At 48.5% G+C, this 15,906-nt stretch overlaps 1 protein-coding gene across 4 annotated transcripts in view; it reads left to right on the top strand.

The window, feature by feature from the left end:
- The window catches only part of LOC134355363 (muscle M-line assembly protein unc-89-like), a 55,694-nt gene that overhangs the window by 1,213 nt on the left and 38,575 nt on the right, over nucleotides 1-15,906 (top strand). The window lies entirely within an intron of this gene.

The following is a 15,906-nucleotide window of genomic DNA, read 5'->3' as shown; positions in this document are numbered from 1 at the left end:
CCCCCTCTCCCCCCTCCCCCTCTCCCCCCCTCCCCCCTCCCCCTCTCCCCCCTCCCCCTCTCCCCCTCTCCCCCTCCCTCCCCCCTCCCCCCTCCCCCTCTCCCCCTCCCCCTCTCTCCCTCCCCCTCTCCCTCCCCCTCTCCCTCCCTCTCTCCTTCTCTCTCTCCCCTTCTCCCACTCTCCCTCTCCCCTTCTCCCCCTCCCCTCTACCCCCACCCCCACTCCCCTTTTCACTCTCCTCTCCCCCTCTCCCCCTCCCCCACTACCCCACCTCTCTCCCCTTCCCCTCTCCTCTCCTCCTCCCCATCTCCAACCCCCTTTCCCCCTCCATACCACCTCTCCCTCCCCTCTCCCTCTTCCCCAACTTCTTCCCACTCTTTCTCTCTCCCCTTCCCCTCCCCTCTCCTTCCCCCTCCCCTTCCCCCTCCCCTCCACTCTTCTCCCCTCCCCCTCCCCTCTTCCCCCTCCCCTCTACCCCCACCCCCACTCCCCTTTCACTCTCCCCTCCCCTCTCCCCTCCCCCACTACCCCACCTCTCTCCCCTTCCCCTCTCCTCTCCTCCTCCCCATCTCCAACCCCCTTTCCCCCTCCATACCACCTCTCCCTCCCCCTCTCCCTCTTCCCCAACTTCTTCCCATGCTTCCCCCTCCCCTTCCCCTCTCCCCTCCCCTCTTCTCCCTTCCCCCTCCCCTTCTCACCCTCCCCTCTCCCCTCCCCTCCCCTCTTCTCCCTTCCCCCTCCCCTTCTCACCCTCCCCTCTACCCCCACCCCCACTCCCCTTTTCACTCTCCCTTCCCCCTCTCTCCCACTCCCACTACCCTACCTCTCTCCCCTTCCCCTCTCCTCTCCTCCTTCCCCTACAATCCCACTGTCCCCCTCCACACCCCCTCTTCCCCGTCCCCTCTGGTCAGAGCTCTGTTTATCCTGCTCCCTGTTCCCAGTGTTCAGAGCTCTGTCTACCTCTCTTCATAACTCAGAGACTACCTTTACCTTTCGCTCTCTCTCCCTTCGTCCATGCAGACAGAAATGATTTCGATCAAACTCTAGAGTTGGAGAGAGGTTTTCCTCATGGTGCAAACGCTGTGAGAATAATTGTGCTGTGGATGTCACAGTGCTTCCTTCCTGATTGTGTTGTCAAGAGGCCAAGCATACAGTTGCAGACGGATGTGTTGTGTCTCATTTCTAGGAGTTTGGAGATGATTTTCCTTGGAATTGTGGAATAGAGGATGGATCTGTGTTTGTTAAACAATAGCCTAAGGTAGGTGTCTTTACTACACGTGGAGGCCACTGTGGGGACAGGGTGAAGACTCCCTCTGGATGGTACAAACATTGTTTCTGTGTACTGCAGTGAGGTGGAGAACTCCATGCCACAGTGAGAAGGAGATGATCTGTCCAGCTGGCTGGAGGTGGTTTGTCCAGCTGGCCAGGGAGGCTGTGGGATATGGAGGGGAACCTGCAGGTGGTGGTGTTGTCCTGTACTGCTGCTCTTATCCTTCCTGTTGGGAGAGGTGACAGGTTTGCAAGGTCCTGTCACAGTAGCTTGGGTGAGTGACTACAGCAGATTTTGCAGATAGTGCACACTGCACAGGATTGTGATATTACGGCTACCTGGCTGACTGGCAGCTCAGTGTTCTGGGGTACAGATGCTACTGGTATGACCATGGTTGAGGTAAGAGACGAACGAGAGATGTAATATCGATTAGGGAGAACATCACAAAACTGCATAAGCTTCGGGAGCAGAATTAGGCCATTTGGTCTGTTGAGTCTGCTCTGTCATTCAATCACATTTCTCCTGTCTTCACACTGAAACTCGTAACCCCTTACCAATCAAGAACCAATTGATCTCTCACTTAAATACACCCAATAACTTCACCATCACAGAGCTCCCTGGCAACAAATTCCACAGATTGACCACCATCTGTGAATAAGGAGATTCGTCCATCATTTCCTCATTCTCCTTTGCTTCTTTTCTCGTGTCATATTCCAGTAGCCCAATAACCTCTCTTGCCTAGTTCTTAACCTTTTCATGCCCCATAAAACATTTGGAATCTTCTTTTATTGTCTACTGTGGTATTTCATCTTCTCCTCTCGTACAGCTATTTAGGTTGTTGACTGTTGGGTTTTATCCTTTTCCCAAACCTTTGGCTTCACACAAATCTTTGCCATATTGTAATGTCTTCTCTTTTGCTGTTATGCTGCCTGTGACTTCCTTGTCAGCCACCATTTTTTCATCCTCCCCTTTGTGTCCTTCTTCTTACTTGGGATGAAATTCTGCTTTCTCCCAGAAACTCCTGCCTTTGCTGCTTCGTTCTCTTTCATGCTGGGACCCATCAGACCATAAGATATAGAAGCAGAAGGAGGCCATTCGGCCCATTGAGTCTGTTCTGCCATTCAATCATGGGCTGATCCAATTCCTCCAGTTTCTGCATTCCCTTACCTTCTCCCCATACCCTTTGATGCCCTGGCTAATCAAGACCCTATCTGTCTCTGCCTTCAATGCACCCAATGACTTGGCCTCCACAGCCACTTGTGGCAACAAATTCCAAAGATTTACCACCCTCTGACTAAAGTTCTTTCTCCACACCTCTGTTTTAAATGGGTGTCCTTTAGTCCTGAAGTCATGCAATCTTTTCCTGGACTCCCCTACCATGGGAAATCATGTCTGATCTGTTCAGGCCTTTTAACATTCAAAATGTTTCTATGAGATCCCCCCCTCATTCTCCTGAACTCCAGAGAATACAGCCCAAGAGCTGCCAGATGTTTCTCATACAATAACACTCTCATTCCTGGAATCATTCTTGTGAACCTTCTCTGAACCCTCTCCAATGTCAGTATATCCTTCCTAAAATATGGAGCGCAAAACTGCAACCAATACTCCAAGTCCTTTCCTGCCTATCATTCCCTGCTTCCCCTCCCCCACCCCTTTATCTTTTCCCTTACTGGTTTTTCACCTGGAACCTACCAGCCTTCTCCTTCCCACCCTCCCCCCCCCCCCACCTTCTTTATAGGGCCTCTGCTCCTTCCCTCTTCAGCCCTGACGAAGGGTTCCGGCCCGAAACATTGACTGATCATTTCCATGGATGCTGCCTGACCTGCTGAGTTCCTCCAGCGTGTTGTGAGTGAATACTTCAAGTGTGGTCTCATGAGTGCCTTATGGAGCTTCAACATCACATCCCTGCTCTTATATTCTATAACTCTAGAAATGAATGTCAACATTGCATTCGCCTTCTTCACCACTGAATCAACCTGGAGGTTAACCTTTAGGGTATCCTACACAAGGACTCCCAAGTCCCTTTGCATCTCTGCATTTAGAGTTCTCTTCCCATTTAAATAATAGTCTCCCTGTTTATTTCTTCCACCAAAGTGCATGACCATACACTTTCCAAGATTGTATTTCATTTGCCACTTCTTTGCCCATTCCCCTAAATTATCTAAGTCTCTCTGCAGGCTCTCTGTTTCCTCAATATTACCCGCTCCTCCATCTATCTTTGTATCATCAATTCCTTCCAATTGACTCTGGCCAGCTCCTCTCTCATGCTTCTGTAGTTATCCTTGGTCATCACAAGGAGATGTTGGCCAGGTTAGAACTTTATTCAGATCATAGGAGACTGAGACATGATCTTTTAGAGAGCTATGAAATCGTGGAGCACTGATAGGGTGAATATACTCTGCTTTTTACCCCATTTCTGGAGAATTGAGAACTTGAGGCACAAGTTTAAGATGTGAGGGGAATTATTGAAGAGGTACTCGAGAGGCAACTTATTTAAGATTTGAGGGACTTGAGACAACTTTAATACACAATGGGAAATACCTATGTAGAATCAGCTGCTAGAGAAAGGATTAAGGCAGATAAAATAGCAACTTCTTCGTCTCAGGGACACTTTCTTCGCTGTTCGTAATGGTCCAACCTGTTATTTCATCCTCCGTCGGATCTGTAAGTGCAATCGCTGTTTCTTGGACTTTGTCATGTTAGGCAAGGATCGCAAGATCTTACATCTGCAGACCCCAGAGCCTGCTGGCTCCGATGCTAGCAGGCATGAAATCAATCTCAGCAGCTCCTGCTCCCCAGGGCATATTCAAAACCTGGACTCCAGGAACGACCATGGACACCTTCTGCAGCCACCAACTGCTACTCCAGCCTTGAACTCCAGGCCGCGTCTTTATGTGCTGCTATTGTGACTCCTGTCTCCCCTTCCCCCTCTACCACTCCACAACCCCGTCTCCCCTAGATCCCACTGTCAGCTTCTGCGCCCTCAGAGGCTCCATCTTTCTCTCATCCCTACCCTCCCCTCTCCACTGACACCCCCAGCCTCCCTCCTCCTCACCCCTCTGATCCCAACTGTCATCCGTGCCGGGTCTTTACCATCCTCTCTGACCTTGAACTCTCTGAGGCAGAGCTCTCTGTCCTCACTAAGGGCCTCACCTTTGTCCCCCTTCGCCCACACCTCAGCAAGTTCCGCATGCGCCATGATGCTGAACTCTTCTTCCACCAGCTCCGTCTTCGAGCCCACTTCTTCGGCAAGGACTCTCCCACCCCTACCGATGACCCCTTCTCCTGTCTTCAACCCTCCTCCTCTTCATGGACACCCCGCTCTGGTCTTCTGCCTGCTCCGAATCTCTTTGTCGCTAACTGCCGACGGGACATCAATCATCTCGACTTCACCATCCTTGTTCCCATTCCAACTTCATTCCTTCCGATCGCTCTGCTCTCCACTCCCTCTGCACTAATCCTAACCTTACTATTAAACTCGCCGATAAGGGGGCTGCTGTTGTAGTCTGGCGTACTGACCTCTACCTTGCCAAGGCACAGCGTTAACTCACGGATACCTCCTCTTATTTACCCCTCGATCAAGACCCCACTAAGGAGCTACAGGCCATTGTCTCCCACACCATCACCAACTTTATCAGCTCAGGGGAACTCCCATCCACAGCTACCAACCTAATAGTTCCCACACCCCGCACTTCCCGTTTCTACCTCCTACCCTAGATCCAAAAACCTGCCTGTCCAGGTAGACCCATTGTTTCAGCTTGCTCCTACCCCACTGAACTTATTTCTGCCTACCTCGACACTGTTTTATCCCCCCTTGTTCAATCCCTTCCCACCTATGCTCATGACACTTCTCACGCTCTGAATCTTTTCAATGATTTTAAGTTCCCTGTCCGCGCCCACCTCCCGCTTTATTTTCACCATGGATGTTCAGTCCCTATATACTTCCATCCACCACTAGGAAGGTCTCAAAGCTTTCCACTTCTTTTTGGATTCCAGACCTAACCAGTTCCACTCTACCACCACTCTCCTCTGTCTAGTGGAATTAGTTCTTACTCTTAACAATCTCTCCTTTGGCTCCTCCCACTTCCTCCAAACTAAAGGTGTAGCCATGGGCACCCGTATGCATCCCAGCTATGCCTGCCTTTTCGTTGGCTTTGTGGAAAAATCCATGTTCCAAGCATACTCCATGTTCCAAGCTTATACTGGTATCTGTCTCCCCCAATTTTCCTTTGCTACTTTGACGACTGCATTGGCACTGCTTCCTGCACGTATGCTGAGCTCGTTGACTTAATTAACTTTGCCTCCAACTTCCACCCTGCCTTCGAGTTTACTTGGTCCATTTCTGACACCTCCCTCCCCTTTCTTGATCTTTCTGTCTCTATCTCTGGGGACAGCTTATCCACTGATGTCTGCTATAAAAGCCTACGGACTCTCACAGCTACCTGGACTATTCCTCTTCCCACCTTGTCTCTTGCAAAAATGCCATCCCCTTCTCACAACTCTGCTGCATCTGCTCTCAGGATGAGGCTTTTCATTCCAGGACGAAGGAGATGTCTTCCTTTTTTAAAGAAAGAGGCTTCCCTTCCTCCCCCATCAACTCTGCTCTCAAACGCATCTCTCCCATTTCACGCACATCTGCTCTCACTCCATCCTCCCATCACCCCACTAGAAATAGGGTTCCCCTTGTCCTAACCTACAACCCCACCAGCCTCTGGGTCCAACATATAATTCTCCGTAACTTCCACCACCTCCAATGGGATCCCACCACTAAGCACATCTTTCCCTCCCCCCACTTTCTGCTTTCCGCTGGGATCGCTCCCTATGCAACTCCCTTGTCCATTCGTTTCCCCCCCCCCGATCCCTCCCCACTGATCTCCCTCCCGGCACTTATCCTTGTAGGCGGAACAAGTGCTACACATGCCCTTACACTTCCTCCCTCACCACCATTCAGGGGCCCAGACAGTCCTTCCAGGTGAGGCGACACTTCACCTGTGAGTTGGCTGGGGTGATATACTGCGTCCGGTGCTCCCGATGCGGCCTTCTATATACTGGCGAGACGCGACGCAGGCTGGGAGACCATTTCGCTAAACACCTACACTCTGCCTGCCAGAGAAAGCAGGACCTCCCAGTGGCCACACATTTTAATTCCACGTCCCATTGCCATTCTGATATGTCTATCCACGGCCTCCTCTACTGTAAAGATGAAGCCACACTCAGGTTGGAGGAACAGCACCTTATATTCCGTCTGGGTAGCCTCCAACCTGATGGCATGAATATTGACTTCTCTAACTTCCGTTAATGCCCCTCCTCCCCTTCACACCTCATTCCTTATTTATTTATCTAATATATTTTTTAAAATATATTTTTTATTTTTCCCCCATTTTTTTTCTCTCTTTTTTCTCCATCTGTCCATCTCAGTATAACTCCTTGCCTGCTCTCCACCCTCTGGGCTCCCCTTCCCCATTCTCTTTCTCCCCAGGCTTCCCGTCCCATGATCCACTCCCTTCACCAGCTCTTAGATCCACCCCTCCCCTCCTGTCTTCTCCTATCATTTCAGATCTCCCCTCCCCCTCCCACTTTCAAATCTCTTACTATCTCTTCTTTCAGTTAGTCCTGACGAAGGGTCTCGGCCCGAAACTTCGACTGCACCTCTTTCTAGAGATGCTGCCTGGCCTGCTGCGTTCACCAGTGTTTTTTTGTGTGTGTTGCTTGAAATTCCAGCATCTGCAGATTTCCTCATGTCAGCAACTTCTAAAAGTCAGTTGGACAAGTGCATGGATCAGAAAAACTTAATAGGTTAACGGCCAAAAACTGCCAATTGGGATGGGTCATTTCATTTGGATTGGATCACCTGTGTCTGTGCTGAATAATTCAATAACTATAGAAGCAGAAGGAGGCCATTTAGCTCTGCCACTCAATCATGGGCTGATCCAATTCCTCCAGCTTCCATATTCCCCTGCCATCTCCTCATACATTTGATGTCCTGGCTAACCAAGAACCGATCTGCCTTCAATTACCTCAGGGTGTCCTGCTCAAGGAATCCCAAGTCTCTTTGCATCTCTGCATTTTGAATTCTCTCCCCATCTAAACACAGTAATAGTCTGCCTGTTGATTTATTCCACCAATGTGCATGACCATACACTTTCCAAGATTGTAGTTCATTTGCCAATTCTTTGCCCATTCTCCAAAATTATCTAAGTCTCTCTGCAGGCTCCCTGTTTCCTCAACACTACCCGCTCCTCCACCTATCTTTGTATCATCAATTCCTTCCAATCAGCTCTGGCCAGCTCCTCTCTCATGCTTCTGTAGTTATCCTTGGTCATCACCAGGAGATGTTGGACAAGTTAGAACTTTATTCAGATCATAGGAGACTGAGACATGATCTTTTAGAGAGATATGAAATCGTGGAGCATTGATTGGGTGAATATACTCTGCCTTTTTCCCCACTTCTGGAGAATTGAGACTTGAGACATAAGTTTAAGATCTGAGGGGAATTATTGAAGAGGCACTTGAGAGGCAACATTTAAGATTTGAGGGACTTGAGGAGACAACTTTAATACACACTGGGAAATACTTATGTAGAATCAGCTGCCAGAGAAAGGGATAAGGCAGATAAAATAGCAACTTCTAAATGTCAGTAGGACAAGTGCATAGATCAGAAAAGCTTGAAAGGTTGAGGGCCAAACACTGACGATTGAGATGGGTAATTTCATTTGGCTTGGACCAGTCAAATCAAACTACCTGTGTCTGTGCTGAATGATTCGATAACTAATACCATTACATTAGATTTCAGTTTCCTTCAAACTGCATGGTGAAGTTTACTAGATTGTGGTCACTGCCTGCAAGGGATTCTATCTCCTTAAGCTCCCTGATCAAGTCTACCTCTTTATACAATGTCCAGACCTAGACATGCCTCTTCCCTTGTGTGATCTACCTTATGTTGCTCTGGAAAGCCACCAGTTCTTTTGCATGGAGTTCACTCTCAGCCTGATTTTCCCCAGTCCATTCTTGTGGGAGTCCTCCATGATCATTGTAACATTGCCTTTCGCACGTTCCTTTTCTATCTCCTGGGAGAAAAAGCACATGAGAAAGGCAGCGTTTCTCACATGCCTTTTGTACCCTCATCCTGACTGCTATTCTGCAGCCTGTACATGTCCCTTCAGGGTCTTGTGACCTTTGAAGTTCATCAACTCCATCCACAAACGTTCTTAATCTATTGATCCTCTCATCAATCTGTTTTATGGGTTTATTTCATTCTTTTTACCAAATCACCCCTCTGCCCAGCAACCTGCCTTTTTGATGAGATGAATATCGTTGGATGTTTAGCTCCCAGCTCTGACCCTCTTTCAGCCACATCTCCATAGTGCCCACAAGCTCGTAGCCACCAGTTTTGATCATGGTAATACTTGGAGAGTCCATTTCTGGAGGGTCAGCCAGTGAGGCTGTACATGTACAATTTAGAAATAATAGTGGATGATCACTTTGAGGGATGTACTGTGCTGTAGGTGCCAGTAATCAGTGGGAATTAGAGAAGTTACAGATAGCTGTAGGAATAATAGGGTTATTACAGGTCCCTGATGGAGACTGGGACTGCCACGGTACCAGGGTATTGAATGGGATGGAATTAGTTTAGTGTGTCCAGTAAAGCCTTCTGAAGAAATATATAGATCAGCAGTCCCCAACCACCAAGCCACAAAGCATGTGCTCTGGGCCGCGAGGCAACGATATGATTTGGCGATATGAAACGATAGGAGTGAGCTGCACCTTTCCTCATTCCCTGTCACACCCACTGTTGAACTTGAACGCACTCGAGGTCATTACCCGCGCATCACCAAGTCAGCGCTGGAAGGAGATCAACTCCTCGAGCTTGCAAATGACGGCGGGCTGAAAAGTATGTTTGACATAACATCTGTGCCAGCATCCTGGATCAAAGTCAAGGCTAAATATCCTGAGATAGCCAGGGTATTGAATGGGATGGAATTAGTTGGGTGTGTCCAGTAAGGCCCTCTGAAGAAATATGCAGATGATCCTCAAGGTTCAAAGTAAATTTATCATCTCAGTACATATATGTCACCAGACACAATCCTGAGATTTGTTTTCATGTGTGAAAGCTCAGTAAATCCAAGAAACATAACAGAATCAATGAAAGATCACACTCAACAGGATGGACAAACAATAAATGTGCAAAAGACAACAAAGTGCAAAAAATGAAATAAAATAATAAACAAAGAAATAGCAATAAATATCAGAAGTACAAGGTGAAGAGTCCTTGAAAGTGAGCCCTTAGTTTGTGGGACAAGTTCAGTGATGGAGCGAGTAAATTTCAGTGAAGTTATCAGCTCTGTTTCAAGAGCCTGGTGGTTGAAGGTAATAACTTTACCTGAACCTGGCTGTGTGGGTCCTGAGTCTCCTGAACCTGGAATATGCCTTGAGGACTACAGGGCATGTAGGAGTACACTTACAAAGCTGATTAGGAGTGCAAAAGGGCATGGAGTCATAGAGAAATACTGCACAGAAATCGGCCCTTTGGCCCATCTACTCGATTGCACGATTTAAACTGCCTGCTCCCATCAATCTGTTCTGGGATCAGAGACCTCCTTACCACTCCCTTCCAAACTTCATTTAAATATTGAAATCGAACTTGCACACACCAGCTCATTCAAGACTCTCACAACCCTCTGAATGAAGAAGTTTCCCCTCATGTTCACCATAAACTTTCCACCTTTCCCCCTTAACCTATGACCTCTAGTTGTGGTCCCACCCAAACTCAGTGGAAAACACCTGCTTTCATTTACTCTATCCCTTATAACTCTGTTTACCTTGATCAAATTTCCTTGGCATCATCTGCATTCCAAGGAATAAATTCCTAATTTTATTTGATCTTTCCATGTAACTCAGATCCTCCAGAACTGGCAACAACCTTGTAAATTTTCTCTGTACTCTCTCAGCCTCTTTCATCTTTCCTGTAGGTTAGTGACCAGAACTGCGCACTATACTCCAAATTAGGCCTCAGCAACGTCCTATACAACTTCAACATAACATCTCATCTCCTGTACTTAATACTTTGATTTATGAAGGCCAATGTGCCAAAAGCTTTCTTCATGATCCTATCAATGTGTGAGGCCACTTTCAATGAATTATGGGCCTGTATCCCCAGATCCCTTGGTTCTACCACACTCCTCAGCGCCCAACTGTTCACAGTGTAAGAGCTACCCTGGTTGCTCCTACTAAAATGCAACACCTCGATCTTGTCTGCATTAATTTCCATCAGCCGTTTTTCATCCTATTTTTCCAGCTGGTCCAGATCTCACTGAAAGCCATGATAGTCTTTCTCGCTGTCCGCAACACCCCCAATCTTGGTGTCATCTGTAAATCTGCTGATCCAGTTAAGCACATTGTTATCCATGGACCCAGCACTGTTCTCTGTGGTACTCCACTCGTCACTGGTCTCCAGTCAGAGACCCAACTATCTGCTACCACTATCTGGCTTCTTTGGCAAAGCCGATGTCTAATCCAATTTACTACCTCAAATTGATGCTTAAAAACCGAACCTTCTTGACCATGCTGCCATGTGGGACCTTGTCAAATGCTTTGCTGAAGTCCATGTGGAGAACATCCACTGCCTTGCCTTCATCCACGTTCCTGGCAACTTCCTCAAAAAACCCTATAAGATTTTTTTCGACATGACCTGCCATGCAAGAGACAAAGCAGTCTATCCTTAAATTGTTCATGTCTTTCCAAATACTCATATATCCAGTCCCTTAGAATACCTTCCAGTCACTTTCCCACTGATGTCAGACTCATCAGCCTATAATTTCCTGGTTGATTTTTAGAGCCTTTCTTAAATTACGTGACTCCCTCACCCTAGTGTTACGAGAATACACATAAAATTAAGATGTTTGCTGGCCTGGGCTAGCATCAGTGGCATCAGCAGTTGGTCTGCCACCTGCCCTCAGGGGAAGGAGAGATAAGGAACAATGGAGCAGCGTCTGGAGATGTGTAATGAAGGGATGTGGGAGAGAGAGCTGTCTGGAGCGGCTCCCCCCTTTGAACCCTGAACTGTTTGAAGTGATGGACAGGCGATAACCCAGCAGGGAGATAAAAAGGGACAGGTTCGCTAAGACAGACACACACACCACCCGAGGTAACGAGACCCTGGAAGCGGTGCGCCTCTCACGAGTGGGTGAGAAGTATCAGACAACGACCAGGGTGGAAAGGTACGATCAGCGGGAACCCGGTGTGTGTCCGCCCTTGCCTGGGTGCCGGGTTCACTGCAGAGGATCGACCACATCTGGAGGAGGGGTCACAGTCGGTGACCTCAGGTGACATCACCAAGGACCCGCCCAAAAGTTGCTTGTGAGTCATCTCGCCGGTCTGTGAGTGAAGCAGCGTTCTGAATGATCAGTTGTTCCTGTTCTATCTCTCTCTTCCCCCACGTTGTCCATCGCCATGGCAACGATTACTGCGAACTGAACTGGACTGAACTTTGAGTCATTTTGAAATTTGGTCATTTACCCCTAGACAATGATAGAGCTTGATTGATGCTGTTATCTTAATTCTGTGCACATGTGTGTTTATCATCGCTGAACTGTTGCATTTATTATCCTTTCGATTACTGTGTTGCTTGTTTCTTTAATAAAACTTTCTTAGTTCTAGTACTCCAGACTCCAACTGAGTGATCCATTTCTGCTGGTTTGGCAACCCAGTTACGGGTTACGTAACATAAGTGGGGTTCTCGTCCGCGATTTTGAACGCTAAATTTGGGACGGAGTAAATTGATTGGGTTAAAATTCCCGAAAGAAAGAAAAGACAAACAGCAGAAATGGAGGCTGAGGAATTTATAAAGGCGCTGACCTTGGAGGCATTAGAGGATGCCAGGAAATCGGAATTGATAGCTGTGGCAAAATGGTTGAATCTTGCTAAGGTGAAGTCGACAATGAGGAGAGAGGAGATACACAGAGCTATTGTAGAGCACTATGTATCTAAAGGTGTGTTTCCCCAAGGTGAGCTGGGGGTGGTGTCTATTGAAAAACCTGCTGAAGACGCGGTACAGGTACAGCTTGAAAAACTGAGACTCGAGCACGAGTTCCGGGTACGGCAGTTAGAACACAAAGAGAAGCAGTTAGAAAGGCGGGAGAGAGAGAAAGAGGTAGAAAGGCAAGAGAGAGAAAGACAGAGAGAGAGGAGAAAGAGAGGCAATGGGAGCGAGAAGAGAGAGCAAAACAGAGGGAAAGGGAATTTGAGCTGGAGAAGTTAAAGATAAGGGCCGAGCAGGGGCTCGTGCCGAACCAAGGTGGAGGGTTCCGGGTGACCCAGGAGGTTAGGCTGGTTCCCCCATTTGACGATACCGACGTGGATCGGTACTTTCTCCACTTCGAAAAAGTGGCTATAAGTCAGGACTGGCCGAGGGATAAGTGGGTTGTTTTACTTCAGAGTGTACTGAAAGGGAAGGCCCAAGAAGCTTACTCAGCTTTGTCCGCGGAAGATGCCCAGAGGTATGAGGTGGTGAAAGAGGCCATCCTCAGGATTTATGAGTTGGTCCCGGAGGCATACCGGCAGAGGTTCCGGAATGCGAGGAAGCAGTGGGACCGCACGTATTTGGAGTTTGCCCGTGAGATGCAAACATATTGTGAGCGTTGGTGCGCCTCGAAAGGGGTAGAGGGGGATTATGACAGACTGCTGCAGCTGATTCTGATTGAGCAGTTTAAAGGTTGTGTCCCTGAGAGTATGAGACCCTACCTCGATGAGAAAGAGGCAGCCACGTTAGCCGCAACTGCTAAGTTAGCGGATGAGTACGCGTTGACGCATAAAGTGAAGTTTGCCCCGAGTAAAGGCTACCAGAAGGGTAGTCAGGACGGCGGGGAGAGTCCGCCGGAAAAGTCAGAAAGTAAGCCGGGGACTAGTGAAAAGGATAAGGTAGACCGGGAGCAGTCTGGTAGGAAGTCTCCTGGGGTCGTCTGTTATAATTGTGGGAAAGCCGGACACTTTGCGTCCAGGTGCTTTGCCCCAAGGAAGGAGACGGGGAAAGGAAAAGCGGAAATTTTGAATGGCTGTATCGAGCTGTTAAGCGAAACGCTAGGGAAGGACAGGTCTGAAAAAGTCCAGGAAGGGCGCGAGAGGTTTATCTCGGCCGGACTGGTGTCAGTGAAGGAGAGGTTAAAACCAGTTCCAGTGCGGATCTGGAGAGACACGGGAGCGTGTCAGTCACTAATACTGAAGAGTGTATTAGAGTTTAGCTCAGAGACCCAGACTGGGGAGGTAGAGGTCAAAGGTGTTGGGGAAGGGACAGAGTCAGTCCCTTTGCACCAGATACACTTACAGAGCAACCTGGTCTCTGGACTAGTCACGATCGGGGTGAGGTCCGAATTACCGATGAAAGACGTGGAAGTCTTGCTCGGTAATGACATCGCCGGAGGAATTGTGTTCCCCGCCGTGAGGCTGACAAGTCAGCCTGCCAGCATGGAGGCCACGCCCGTGGACTCGCAGGTTTATCCCGTTCGCGCAGTAACTCGGCGGATGGCGAAAGCTGCAGAGGCCGACATGAATTTAGCTGAAACATTTCTGCCAACCTTGTATGAGACGGGGTGTAGTGAGATAAGAGGTAGTGAGGGAGCTGGGACAGACGTAGCAGTAGCCAGGAAAGAATTTGTGCAGACGCAGGAGCGAGACGAGGGGCTGATGGTTTTGGCAGAGACAGCTCTCTCTGACACAGCTTTAACAAGGGAACTAGTAGGCTATTGTGCGGATGAGGAAGTGCTAAGGAAGAAAGGGAATTCAAGTACAGTATCCGCAGATGAGGAGTGGGGGGTGGTGCAAAAGAGTTATGGGGGTGAGGTTTTTAACATGGCCCACGAGGTACCCCCCAGTGGACATTTTGCGGTGCTGGAGGAAACAGTTGGTGGAATCATGAAAGAGATTTACCGGCTGCCCAGGGGGAAAAATGTTATTGATCATGACCGACGCGAACTGAGATGGACACCGGCTTTTGATATGCTAACAAACCTAGTCGGTGTTAGCGTGGAAATCAATGAAGCTAGGGGCCCCCTGCTAAGAGGAAAAAACCATTTTGAAAAGATTAGGATGGGATCGGTCAGATGGGAGAAGGCTATTGTTTTGGCCAGGTCTACTGATAAGGTCTCTCCCTTAATCCCCGAACAAAGCGAATCTTTAGAAGGAGTAATTAAACGACTCGCACCCATGTGTTTGATTGTCCCGAGGAAATGCAAAGAACTGGGACGTTGGGTGATTGTGGTTACAATAGGGCAGCCAAGTAAACAACACCCATATTTTTTGAGTAATTCAGTGACTAAAGGGCTGATGAACACAGAGGTGTGTATTGGCAATTTAATACGGCTGTCTGAAGCCAGTTTGATAGTGAACCTTGAAAAAAATGAATTCGGCCACACGAGGGTCACTTACCTGGGAATTGTGGTGACACAGGGGCAGCTGGCAGTGATGCAAGCTACAGTGCAGGCTATCGCTGACCTCCCAACCCCGACAGACAAGAGGGCCCTCAGAAGGCTCTTGGAGATGGTGGGGTACTGCAGGAAGTTTTGCAATAACTCTGCGGTTACCACCCCTCCCCCTCCTACTAAGCCCTTGCGAGAGAAAATTGAGTCGGAATGGGACGACCCTTGTTGTTGTGGTCCGGGACAAAACCAAATGAGAGGTTACATTGGTCGCAATTCATCAGTGTTTTTGGCCACTATGAAGTTTGCTGAGTTGGAGCCTGGTCTAAGGGATTATTAATAACACGTGTAAAAGGAACAGAAAATGTGATGACTGTCTGTCAAGGTGTTGACAGCTTCAAATTCTCTGTATTAGCCAAATAACTGATAAAGATGCATATTTGTGTGTGTATCCAATAATGTAGTCATGTTTGTAATTTTTACCTCCCGGTAAAAATCCTTAAAAGGGGGGAAGTGTTACGAGAATGCACATAAAATTAAGGTGTTTGCTGGCCTGGGCTAGCATCAGTGGCATCAGCAGTTGGTCTGCCACCTGCCCTCAGGGGAAGGAGAGATAAGGAACAATGGAGCAGTGTCTGGAGATGTGTAATGAAGGGACGTGGGAGAGAGAGAGCTGTCTGGAGCGGCTCCCCCCTTTGAACCCTGAACTGTTTGAAGTGATGGACAGGCGATACCCCAGCAGGGGGATAAAAAGGGACAGGTTTGCTAAGACAGACACACACGCCACCCGAGGTAACGAGACCCTGGAAGCGGTGCGCCTCTCTCGAGTGGGTGAGAAGTATCAGACAACGACCAGGGTGGAAAGGTACGATCAGCGGGAACCCGGTGTGTGTCCGCCCTTGCCTGGGTGCCGGGTTCACTGCAGAGGATCGACCACATCTGGAGGAGGGGTCACAGTCGGTGACCTCAGGTGACATCACCAAGGACCCGCCCAAAAGTTGCTTGTGAGTCATCTCGCCGGTCTGTGAGTGAAGCAGCGTTCTGAATGATCAGTTGTTCCTGTTCTATCTCTCTCTTCCCCCACGTTGTCCATCGCCATGGCAACGATTACTGCGAACTGAACTGGACTGAACTTTGAGTCATTTTGAAATTTGGTCATTTACCCCTAGACAACGATAGAGCTTGATTGATGCTGTTATCTTAATTCTGTGCACATGTGTGTTTATC

Source organism: Mobula hypostoma, chromosome 13 (genome assembly GCF_963921235.1).
Source record: "Mobula hypostoma chromosome 13, sMobHyp1.1, whole genome shotgun sequence".
Lineage (NCBI taxonomy): Eukaryota > Metazoa > Chordata > Chondrichthyes > Myliobatiformes > Myliobatidae > Mobula > Mobula hypostoma.
This window is presented reverse-complemented; position numbering and strand designations above follow the sequence as displayed.